At 39.5% G+C, this 12,771-nt stretch overlaps 1 pseudogene; it reads right to left on the bottom strand.

Annotated features, from left to right (window-relative positions):
• Nucleotides 1-1,519: 1,519 nt before the first annotated feature.
• Nucleotides 1,520-2,697, bottom strand: LOC112664996 (39S ribosomal protein L1, mitochondrial-like; annotated as a pseudogene).
• Nucleotides 2,698-12,771: the final 10,074 nt, after the last annotated feature.

A 12,771-nucleotide genomic window follows, 5' to 3' on the forward strand; every position in this document is an offset into this window, starting at 1 on the left:
AGAAGCTATCAAAAGAAAATTCATTCAAGCTGAGACTTGAAGGATGAGTAGGAACTACTTAGGCAACCCAGGGAGAAGAGGATTGTATTCTACACTGAGGGGGAAGCATGAGCAAAACAACATGATGCCTGTGTGTGTGTGTGTGTGTGTGTGTGTGTCTGTCTGTGTGTGTGACAGGGTCTACAAAGAGTAACTGTGAGTGAGGAACAGGGGAGATCTGAAGCTGGACAGAAAAGCTTTTTACGCCAAGTTAAGGACCATCACTTGGGGTGTCATGGAAACATTGGAAGTGGGGATGTGGTCACATGGCCACATTTGTGGCCAGGTTTCTAGTTGGGATGGCATCTTTCATCAAGCAGAACTTGAGAGAGGGAAAATGGGTATCTGATGGGGGTTCTGAGGAGATTGTGAATACTTCTCTACACTGCTTCTTTTGGGCTGCTTGTGAAGGCAGGATTGCTGAACAGGGGGGTCTCTGTTCAGAGAACAGGGGGAAAGTATTCAGGGCAACCCTCAGAAATGGGGCTTTTGGGGAGCACCTGGGTGGCCCAGTGGTTGAGCATCTGCCTTCAGCTTAGGTTGTGATCCTAGGGTCCTGGGATTGAGTCCTGCATCAGGCTCCCCACAGGGAGCCTGCTTCTCCCTCTGCCTGTGTCTCTGCCTCTCTCTGTGTGTCTCTCATAAATAAATAAATACAATCTTTAAAAAAACAAAACAAAACAGGAATGGGGCTCCTGGGATAGTCAGAATGTGTCCAGTGGGGAGGCAGAAGCAAGGTTTGGATCAAAGGAACTGACACTGCACTGGGAAGATGACTGCATGGCTATCATATCTAAAAGGAGTTTCGTAAATGAAAAAGAATGCAAGAGTCAAGTTGACGCCTTAGCCCTCGTTTCACTATCCCGCTACTTGTGATACTCCTGTTAGCCCTTTAGAACCCACCTGGAACGCCAGCTTCTCTCTGAAGCTTTTCCTCTAGCTTCTGTCCACAGTTATCTCTTTCTTTTTAGAACCTCTATAACTTGTGGTTTACAAGTATTTTATCTCTTTGTATTTCCCCTTATGGGTAAAATCTCTCAAGACTGGCTTCCTTATCTTTGCATTTCCTCCACTACCCAGACTCTGCTCTGTATACCCTCTGTACTGAAGAAAAGATAATTGAACTGAATCTTCACTTCCACAGAAAGGTACATCCTACAGGGTTTCATAAATATGAATCATAAATAATAAAATATTTCAAGGAATTTGAATATTTCAAAGCTCCATCTATACAAAACCCAAATAATTCATGTAAATATTTGAAGAATAAAATCTTATCTAACAATTCAAGACATATTTGTTTTCTTTCAGACACAGAGAACATTTTATTTTCTTACTTTTTAAAGTGTTATAAGATTTTCCAGCATTAAAATTCATTTTTAAGTAAGATGATCAAGAAATAACAAGACACTAAATTATACAGTTTTATAATTTTCTGTTACTTTTTGTTTTTTAAGATTTTATTTATTTATTCATGAGAGACACACAGAGAGAGGCAGAGACATAGACAAAGGGAGAAGTAGGCTCCCTGTGGGGAGCCTGGTGTAGGACTCTATCCCAGGATGCTGGGATCATGCCCTGAGCCAAAGGCAGCTGCTCAAGCACTGAAACACCCAGGTGCCGCTCTGTTGCTTCTTAATCCACTGAAAATTTCCTAGTGTGACACTTGTAGACAGCTTCACTGCTGCTTTCTTTGGTCTCTACTCCTTTAGGCCACAATGGCTCAATCCTTAGTAACAAAATTCCAGTGAAAGCACCTACCACAAAGGGTCCCAAATTCAGGCATCTGTGCCTACATTGATAACAGATCAGTTGCTTGCAGATTGGCAGCTATCTGGTAACTGGACATATCTAGTATTGCTTTTTTTTGGTTTTGAAAATGCTCTTCCTTTCTTCATCTACCTTAATTTCATGTCCAGTTTTAAATAATTCAAGAACTTTGGGGATGTCACAGGCAATGGAATTCCAAGTCTTGGAAATCTTTTTTTTTTTTTTTTTTTTTTTCCATTTTCTTCTTTAATGGATTAAGCTTGGGCATTATTTCTGGAACAGCTACATAAAAGTCTGATTGAATTTCATCATCCAAAATCTTCTGAATCAGATTAGCTCTTCCTCAAACAGCAGCTCCATTTTCTTCTGCTATTTTAATCTCTGATGCATTCCCTGTAAATACAGCAACTTTATTATTTCTGAGACATATGAGTATGAAGAACTTAGAACATTGGCCAATGGCTCCACATTTTTCTTCTTCCCCAGCACCATGTCCAGTGTCAAATCAAAAGAAATGCTTTGCTTTGGATTAGTAAAGTCCAGATTCTGAAATGTCTTAAGCAAGCAATTAGCTATTTCCACATCATATAGCTGCCTTGGATGTAAGCGTTTTAAGTAGATCTCATCCTGATGTTCACCTTCCAGAAAGGTTCTTTTTTTTTTTCTTGTCTACTGCTTTTTCTCAGCATCTTTTCTGTTTACTTTGCAGATTTTGTAAAACAACAAAATGTCCATTGGGCACTTGAACATGGACAGAACAAGGATGAACAGGTGCCTGATAAGCCACCTTGGAAAGATTATGCCTTCGGTGATGTATGGAGGCTGTCATCTTATGGCTACCAGCATGTTGACCATTCCAGATTGTGTTCAATATACTGTTCTTTATTCTGGTCCATAAACAGAGATCTCGTGCTTGGTGGAAAGCTCAGCTCAAGAAGCTTTGAAATGCAGATTAGGTTAATTACACCAGAATTATATTTGAAAATTGAGAAGAAGCATTTTCTAAAAGGCAAATTCCAAATATATGCCTTTTCAAAGGAAGTGTCATTTGGAAAGAAACTGAATCACACCATGAAATCTGTGGCATTTCTTTTGGTCTCCACTCTCTTCTATACTAGTGGTAGGCTCGTGTGATATGTAGAAATGTGCTTAATCAAATTTAGCTTGACTTCTCAAGTTAAGAAATGTATATGAAGTATTTCTGAGATAAGAAGAGGCACATTCTTTTTTTAGCAAGCATACTTCCTATGCTGCTGCATTTGCCTGATTCCCTTATTTGAAAATTTGGCTTTGCTTATAAAATCTACAAATTTCTATTTGTTTAGAACAGGGCTAGAATAGCCTGGGATCCTATGGAGCTGAATGGTATTTTAGAGTGCTGATTCTCATTTTCTCTTCAATAAAGATTGCAATACGCTATTTGTATCTTACAGTACACACACTGGGGATTACCCACCTGGGAAAGGGACCCAGATTAAGCCTTTTGTTTGTGGAGCTATGTGATGTTGAGCAAGTCTCTGAGATAAAATGAAGGACTATTGCCTGAAACTCCATGAATCTGTAGTTTAAATATAATCAACTCTAAGGTTTAATGATTTCTTTGATAATTTAAAAAAAATGCTAGTGACCATAAATGCATACTGCTGATCCCTGAATTTATTTTTGAAATAATTTAAGACAGGGGAACCTGGGTGGTTGAGTGTCTACCTCTGGCTCGGGGCATAATTCTGGGGTCCTGGGATCGAGACAGGAGCCTGATTCTCCCTTCCCTCTGCCTATGTCTCTGCCTCTGTGTCTCTCATGAATAAATTAATAGAATCTTAAAAAAAAAAAAAATCTAAGACAGAGAGGTTCATGAGGTCCTTTTCTTTATATAAATTTTATATGGGATATGTTTGTCTGAGGTAGCACATGCCAAGAGTTAGAGGTCTATAGAGGCCACCAGAATTAGAGATGTAGAGATAAGGATAATGGAATATTTTTCATTTGGAAAAAAAAGTATAACAGAAATGAGTTTCTAATTTTACTGCAAATAACTTGTAGGACTGAAGATGATTACACTGTCACACACTTCTACATTGAATAAGCACTATGCAAAAGGATCAGTTACAATGCAGTAATTTACAAAGATTAAAAAGAGTCTAATTTTTAAGAGCTCATTTTAAGGGTTGTTGATTTTTAAATCAATTTGCTTATTGTTTCTTAGTTTGCCTTTTGTTTTGAGAAGCTTCTCTCAGGAAAAGAAATTTTATGCAGGAAATATATGTGATCATCTTTGTGATGTGTTAAAATTGAAAGAAAATTTAACTTTAGCAAGAAAAATGATACTAGATGCAGAAATAGACAAAGAACCACATACTAGATGTAGATTAGATATAATGTATAAAGATGATTCTTTATAATGGCTTTTAAAATTCAACTTTAAGATACAGATTTTTTTTTTTTACTGAGGAAAGGAGAGCAATGTATTTGTATTGGAATTTAGTCATATGTATTTTTTCATATGTGTACATCTACATATGAATGCCTGTGTTTATATAATTACATGCTGTATACTATGCATATACAGTGTACATACACTTATATATGTTGGCATTCTTGTCTATTCTGTAGAAAGAAAAGGCTGCTATACTTAAAAATATCTAGCATTCAGTTAATTCTGAAAAAATCACATTGTGGGATCCCTGGGTGGCGCAGCGGTTTGGCGCCTGCCTTTGGCCCAGGGCACGATCCTGGAGACCCGGGATCGAATCCCACGTCAGGCTCCCGGTGCATGGAGCCTGCTTCTCCCTCTGCCTGTGTCTCTGCCTCTCTCTCTCTCACTGTGTGCCTATCATAAATAAATAAAAAATTAAAAAAAAAAATTAAAAAAAAAAAAGATTTGAAAAAATCACATTGTTTCTTGGCTTTTTTTTGTTACTTCCTGTTGGCCTAGTGACAATGACTCATTATAACGTAATGTAATACATACGGTTTCCAGTATCACATGATGAATCTAAATGGATATATAAGAAATCTGAAACACCTTTCTTGTTTAAAAAATGTAAACATTGAACAGAAGCTTATTCATCAGAGAATTTTATGTCACTAAATAGTAAGTGCTTTGATTTCAGTAATACTAAGACTCCAACAGAATCGATCTTCAGTGAAATAATGTGGCTGAATTTTACTTTTTAGTAATTATTTTGTAGCTTATATGTACACAGAAACTTTTATTTTTTTAAGATTTTATTTATTTATTTATTAAGATTTTATTTATTTATTTATTAAGATTTTATTTATTTATTTTACAGAGAGAGAGAGAGAGAGAGAGAGAACAAGCAGGGGGAGTTGCAGGAAGAGGGAGAGTGAGAAGCAGGTTCCCGCTAAGCCTGGAGCCTGATGGAGCTCAATCCCAGGACTCTGGGATCATGACCTGAGCCGAAGGTGGACGCCCAACCAACTGAGCCTCCCAGGCACCCCCAAAGAAACCTTTTCAAACCATTAGTTCATTGTCTCTTTCGGCAAATAGATCACTTTTATTATAGGTGCTGAAATAACATTTTCTCAATATTAGATTTATGTGATACCGGTACAGATTTCAAAGTTGAAAAACAAAGTCTCCAATGGTTAACTTGAGAGGGGAAAAGAGTAAACAAATACAAACACAAAAGAACAAATATTCTTTTTTTTTTAAGATTTTATTTATTTATTCATGAGAGACACACAGAGAGAGAGGCAGAGACACAGGCAGAGGGAGAAGCAGGCTCCATGCAGGGAGCCCAACCTGAGACTCCATCCCAGGTCTCCAGGATCACACCCTGGACTGAAGGCGGCGCTAAACCGCTTAGCCACCTGGGGTGCCCAAGAACAAGTATTTTTGAGTTAATAGTCCCCTAAGGAGAATGGAAGAATTAGATTAACAAATATTTCAGTTGAAGAAGGTCTTAACAAAGTTTAAGCTACTAATTTAATGATAATTAATGGAAATTAGTGGAATTCAAGAGTGAAGAAATTTCTACAATTATAGCATGAAAGAATGAAGAGAATTTTGTTAGGGAAGCTATTGTTTTTGAATGAAGAGTTAACAATCAAGTAGTAAATTAGGAAACTAACAATTACATGGTAAAGAGAATCCAGGATCCCTGGGTGGCGCAGCGGTTTGGCGCCTGCCTTTGGCCCAGGGCGCGATCCTGGAGACCCGGGATCGAATCCCACATCGGGCTCCCGGTGCATGGAGCCTGCTTCTGTCTCTGCCCCTCTCTCTCTCTCTCTCTGTGACTATCATAAAAAAAAAAAAAAAAAAAAAAAAAAAAAGAAGAATCCAATATATGTAAATTACTCTCACTGTAGGTAGAAAAGTTGTTTGATTTTATTTCCCTAAGCCACCTCAAGAACCACCTACCAATAAAGAAAGTTACATTTTTGGGCTCACCTTTCATTGTCTGGATAATATTCCTGGGTAGGTAATCATCTCCATTTGGAGCTGGAAACATTTGCATTAGAAATCAATCTACTTCTAAATGATGTATTTTATTTCAAATAATCTTAATGTTGCTCAATTGAAATTTGTTGCTTTTTTTTCATCAACAAGCTGATGTTCCAATAATATTATGCATATTAAAAAAAATACAATTCTGTAGTTCTGACTGAACCTGGCCAAGTATCAGAATTGTAAATGATAAACCATGAAGGTCTTACATGATTGGTTCTCCTCTCGGAAGGGTTAGGAGCTCTGAGATTTCTAAATAGATTTACTTCACAAGTATCCCAGAGATTCTTCTGCTTTTGCTTCTCATTTCCTTCTTGATAAGATTCTATTTCCTTTCTCTTCCTCTTCACGCTGTTACTTATCATAGTTTCAAAATATGGTAGCCCCCCTAAGCCACTGCTTTCAGCAAGTGAGTCATCATGAGATAACTGAAGATTTGGGGGCATATGTGTTACTTTTGTTCCTGTTAATTCTTTACTTTCTACCCCACTATGGATATAATAAACTTCCATATTTGGCACCAGATTTTTTATTTTTTTATTTTTGCTACCGTTCTGGCATTGAAACATCAGCCTGTCTCATTTTCTTTGAATCCAAGATTAAGCCAGAATGAAAAAAAAAAAAAAAGAGAGAGAGAGAGAAGAAAAGAAAAAAGAAAAAGCCACAGTGCAGTCTTAAAACAATACGTAATGGATTTACTTATTGTTCTTGACCCTTGGTTTAGTAATGACGAGGCTTGGAAGAAAATGAACCTCTTTTTACTCTTTCAAGAACGGTACAATAGACTAAATGTTTTTGTCCCCCAAATTCATATGTTGAAACTTAATTCCCAGTTGATGGCCTTTAGGAGGTGATTAGGTCATGAGGGTGGAGCCATCCTGACTGGAATTTGTGTTCTTACAAAAGGAACCACATAGAGCTCTCTTGCCCCTTCCTCCATGTGAGAACACACTGAGAAACCTGCCATTTGTGAACCAGGAACTGGGCTCTTGCCAGACACCAAATTTGCTACTGTCTTGATGTTGGGCTTCCCAACCTCCAGTGCTGTGAGAAATAAATTTCTGTTGTTTATAATCATCTAGTCTATGGTATTCTGCTATAGCAGCTCAAATGGATTGAGACATATGGCGACCTTGTTTGGAGAAAAGATGGAAATCAGGGCAACATGGATCCTTTCTTTTTCCCATATACATCTCATACCTTCATCTGGCAGAGAGTGATCTTTGCTGCTTGGATACCGTACACAAATGGGTCCCTGCACCAGTTGATTTCAAATCTTGTTCCCTCATCCCAACCCCCTCATATCCTAAAGCTAGCATTTGCTACCCAATCCCCCAAAGTTCCGTGTAATTCCATCTATATTAAAATGTGGGTAGGAGTTGTAATAAAGGGTAACTTGACTGTGAACCTTGATAGATTTAGAATCTTTTCCTAATATTAGTCAGGCTTCCCTGACCACCTTCATTTTCTTCATTTTTCAAGTACATGGGACAACCTGGGAAGTCTGTGACACTGCCAACAAGAGACCAGGGATCTCTCTGCCAGGAAATGTGACAGAAATGAATCTCTGCCCAGTCATGTCTTTGATGCTCATCCCCATAATTCTTATTTGCTATAATAACTACTGTCTTCTACCTTCATTTCAGATGAGGAAATTGAAGCCCTAATAAATGTCAAGGGATTTAAGGGCAGGACTCACATAACAAATTAGAGGGACAACAAGGATTTTAATTATTTTTTTTTAAATATTTTTAGAATTTATTTATGAGAGACACAGGCAGAGGGAGAAGCAGGCTCCATGCAGGGAGCCCAACATGGGACTCGATACCAGGTCTCCAGGATCACGCCCTGGGCTGAAAGCAGCGCTAAACTGCTGAGCCACCCGGGCTTCCCGAGGATTTTAATTCTTATCTGTTTACACTTTTTCCTCACAATTCCCATTGCTGCCTTTTGTGTAAATACCTGGTTAACACAGGAAGAAGAGAATTATGACAGCTTCTGGTCTTTGAATGCCATAGATTTACTTCATATTAATGCCATTAATCATCCAATTATTGTCAAATCGATTTAAATCTTGTGAGATCAGCATCTCCTGAAATTCAGTGCATTTATTGAACACTTTTTTGCATACAATGCAGTGTATTAGGTTCTGTCTGGGGGAACTAAAAAAAGAAGATACAGCCCCTGACATACAGTCTTATCCTCTAGTTAGGAAACCAAATGCACAGAAAATGATTTAAAAAACTGTATATTACAACATATTTCCTTCAACTCATCAGTAAGATGAAAACTGTCTTGCCTTTTCCATAGCATTACCATTACAGCCAAAGATTCTCTTACTATGGCCCCTCAAAATAAGCTATATTTTGCTCTCAAAGTGGAGTCAACCATGAGTCCATTTCTCCCATATTTTCTTGACATGTCTAGGCAGTTCTTTAGCAACCTCTTTGTTTCTCTCACATGTCACTCTTCTCCATGAGGCAGAAGCTTGGTTTTTATCGGCGGATATTATGGGCCATGTTGGCTGGATTCCCGTGGGGGTGTGTCTCATGGTGGGGGCTCAAACATACTCTTTCTCTGGCTGCTTCAATGCAAAGGCCTCCATGCAACCTGGAGGCTGGCCTTTCACTGAATTGCCATGTTGGGCACAGTTAGCTGCCCAAGTTGGGATTGTACCTTTTGGTAAGTTCTTCCTTTCAGGAGCTAGAGAGGAAAGAGGAGTCAGTATTGCACCTGCCTGGCAGGAGCCCTGGCCCACTCTTCACCCCCCCCACCCCCAACCTCAGCCCTCTCTTGGCCTACTTTTGACTCTTGGACTTTGCTCTCTGGTGGGTGAAGAAAGACAGCCCCACTGGCTGCTTCAGGCTGGGGCTTTTTAGCTTGATGATCTGGGGCAGCAGTCCAGATGGTGCTGCACTTGGTAGGGGACACACACTCTAAGCTGTTGCTGCTTCTCTCTGGCTGGTGTGTCGTCTTTTTATGTACATTATTAGAGGAAAAGAAAAAAAGAGAGAGAAAGAGTGAGAGATGGAGAAAGAAAAAAGAGATGGGGAAAGGAGAGAAGCAGAAAAGAAGAATGAAAATATCAGTTTTTGTTCTTGTATGGGATTGGCATTTTACTGATTGTTTCTCTCCCCCCTCCCAACTTGGTTCCTGTCATGGCCTCTCTGATTCAGTAAGTCAAGGCTGGGGCCTGAGATTCCGCATTTCCAACAAGCTCCTGGGTGAAGCCAATGTTTTTGATCCTCAGACCATACTCTAAGTAGCAAGGGTCTTGAGTAATAACACATCAAATATTCTGTCAGTTTCTTCCCCAGTCTACAGATAACATCTAACACTAAAACAGCACTTAATATGTGCCTGACAGTATTTTAAGTGCTTCGCATGTGTCAACTCATTCAATCCTCATGATGCCCTATGAGATGGGCACTATTATTAGCCCTACTTCACAGCTGGGGAAACCAAGGCACAAAGTTAATTTGTAAATATCACATAGTAAGCAGTAGAGCCTAGATTCAAATTCAGTCTGGCTTCAGAGTCCATGTGTGAAGTTCCATTCCTATTTCAACAGTTTACAAACTCATTGCCTTCTTCCAGACATACTTTTTCAATACTTCTCACTTAAAGTGTGGAAACCAGCTTGAAAGTAGTGCTCCTATGATGTGATTGACCAAAGATGTGACTGTTATAGATCATCCTGATATAGGAATTCACCATTATATTAGCCACACTGCCAACTTTGTGCCTGATGTAAATTTGATCATTAGAGCCAGTACTCAAGGATCCCTAGGCAGCTGTGGTTTTGGCTGTTTTTTGTTTTGTTTTGTTTTTGTCAAATAGAGGCAGCAAGGTCAGCTGAGGTTAATAGCTCTAGCTGATCACTGAGGCAGCAAGAGAAATAGCTCCAAGACAAACACACTGTTCATTGTGTAGCCTGAGGGGAGAGATCTGGCTGGAAAGACTGAACTGGGCAGGGGTGAGGGGTGAAATAGGATACTCTGTGGTGAGGAGGTTGGTGGCTGGTCAGGGCAGAAAGGAGAGAGGCTGGGCAAACTGGAGTCTTATGAATGAGCCAAGTTTGGATCAAGAAAGACCATTCATTCATTCATTCATTCATTCAATATTAATCGACAACCTACTACACTCTAGTCACCATGCTATATGCTGCTGATACAGTGATGGATAAGACAACTCTGGTCCCTTTCCTCGGGGGATTCTAATTCTTATGGAGAGACTGCTAAGACAAAACCAAACCAAACCAAACCAGACAAGAAAGCAGACAAATAAATCATTGCAGGCTATAATGAATGTCCTGAAGGAAAGCAAGAGTCAGAGATGGTGAAACCAAGGGACACCCTAGCTTTAGGTAGGGTGGCCAGAGAAGGCCTTTGGCTGAGGCTGAAAATCAGAGGAGTTAGATATGGGGAGAGAGCATTCTAGGCAAGAACCAGCTGTGCAAAGAATCCAAGGGTGGAAATGAAAGAGAGGCTGGCAGGATTTTGGGGACCCATAGTCATCTATTGGGAATGGGTACAAATAGACATAAGGATTAATGCTGAGAATAACTGATATGAAACAAAATTAATTGGCTTTGACAGCCTGGTCAGTTCTCATCTGGAGTATCATGTTGAATTCTTGACATATCAGAGTGTCAAGGCTCATGGGTCATTGGCTGCCACAGCCTCTGAAATTGGGAAATATTTTTTAGGCAAGTCCCAGTTCCTATTGTTTGGCTTTTTTTTTTTTTTTTTTTTTGATTTAAAGGCCCATCTCTGGGTTGCAAGGGTCTCACTGAAGTTCTAACAATCCTTACAGAGAAACCTTTATCTAGGTTACTGTGATAAAGGGCAAGGGCAGAAAGAAAGCATAGGGTGGGGTTAGTGTGGAGAAGTCAAGGCACACTGACCATCTCTTCTCTGAACTCTCAATCTCACAGACCTACTGCATAAAAGAGAGGAGGTTGGTCTGGATGCCTCTTAAGTGTGAACTGCTAATGGTTCTTAGTGACCAACACATTTCCTAAGGCTCCTCAATGACCTTTTAGGTGATTTTTGGAGAATTTTTTTGAGAGGAAAATGTAGTTCATCAATGTATTGGTGAACTACAGGTTACAACTGAGGAGAATCTGTCCTTTTCTATCCTTTTGAGAATCAGAGCATTTGTCATCCCCCAGGCCCTCCTCAGTTGTAACCTGGATTACTGTATTGGTGTCTCACAACTGGTCCCCCTGACTCATCTCTCACACCTACAATCTGTCATCCACAGAGGTTTCAGAAAGATTTTACTAAAATTCACATTGTATCTTATCCCTATCCTTGGCTTAAAGTGGCTCCTCATTACCACTAATTAATTACTCTTTCATTTTAAAGATTTTGTTTATTTATTCATGAGACACACGGAGAGAGGCAAAGACATAGGCAGAGGGAGAAGCAGGCTCCCCTGCGGGGAGTCTGATGTGGGACTGGATCCCAGGACCCAGGGATCAAGGCTTAAGCCAAAGGCAGACACTCAACTGCTGAGCCACCCAGGCATCCCTAATTAATTACTCTTAAAAATCTGAACTTCTTTTGCTGACATTCAATGCCTTTTGCCATCTGACCTTTGCCTAAACTGCCACTCTCATTTCCTGCCATATCTCTCTACTATGAATTATGGCCATACTACACTACTTGCTCTTTACTGAAATAATCATGTTCTTGTATCACGTCTCTTCTTTCTCATATGAGGTTCCACTTGTTTCTTCCTTAACTACTTCCTATTTATCCTATAAAGGATAATGAGTTTAAACCTCATTTCCTTTAGGAAGTCTTCCTTGATTTCCCTAGTCAGGATTAAGTGCTTAATCTAAGGTTGTAACACATTGTATATGCCTCTGTTACAACACTCAGCATCTAACTCTTTTTCTGTCTTCTCTACAAAAACCTTGAGCTTTTTGAGGGCTGGGACTGCATCCGTTAGTGCTTAACTGTGCCCTGCACATAACAGCCTTAGAAAGGTTTATGGAGTAGCTGCATTTGCACCTTCTACTTTCTGGCTTTATTGTAGTTTTCCATGATTTCTCACAGATTATAAAGAACTCATGTTAATTTCTACATCACATATATTTCCCATCTCTACCTACTCTTTTGGGGAGTAGGGGAAAACGATTTGTTTAAGCTGAGGTCTAGAGACATATATTTCTAACTTTGTCAGTCTTGCAGCAATCTCTAATGAGAATTTTTTATTACTTATGGTTTAATCCAAGGGCTCATATCTTGCTATGATTTAGGATACCAAATTATAGACTTTTAGACCTAGAAAGGACCTTAGAGGGCAGCCCCGGTGGCCCAGCGGTTTAGCGCCACCTTCAGCCCAGATCCTGGAGACCCGGGATTGAGTCCCATGTCAGGCTCCCTGCATGAAGCCTGCTTCTCCATCTGCCTGTATCTCTGCCTCTCTCTCTGTGTCTCTCATGAATAAATAAATAAAATCTTTAGAAAAAAAAAAAGAAA

This window comes from Canis lupus, chromosome 17 (assembly GCF_003254725.2).
Source record: "Canis lupus dingo isolate Sandy chromosome 17, ASM325472v2, whole genome shotgun sequence".
Taxonomy (NCBI): domain Eukaryota; kingdom Metazoa; phylum Chordata; class Mammalia; order Carnivora; family Canidae; genus Canis; species Canis lupus.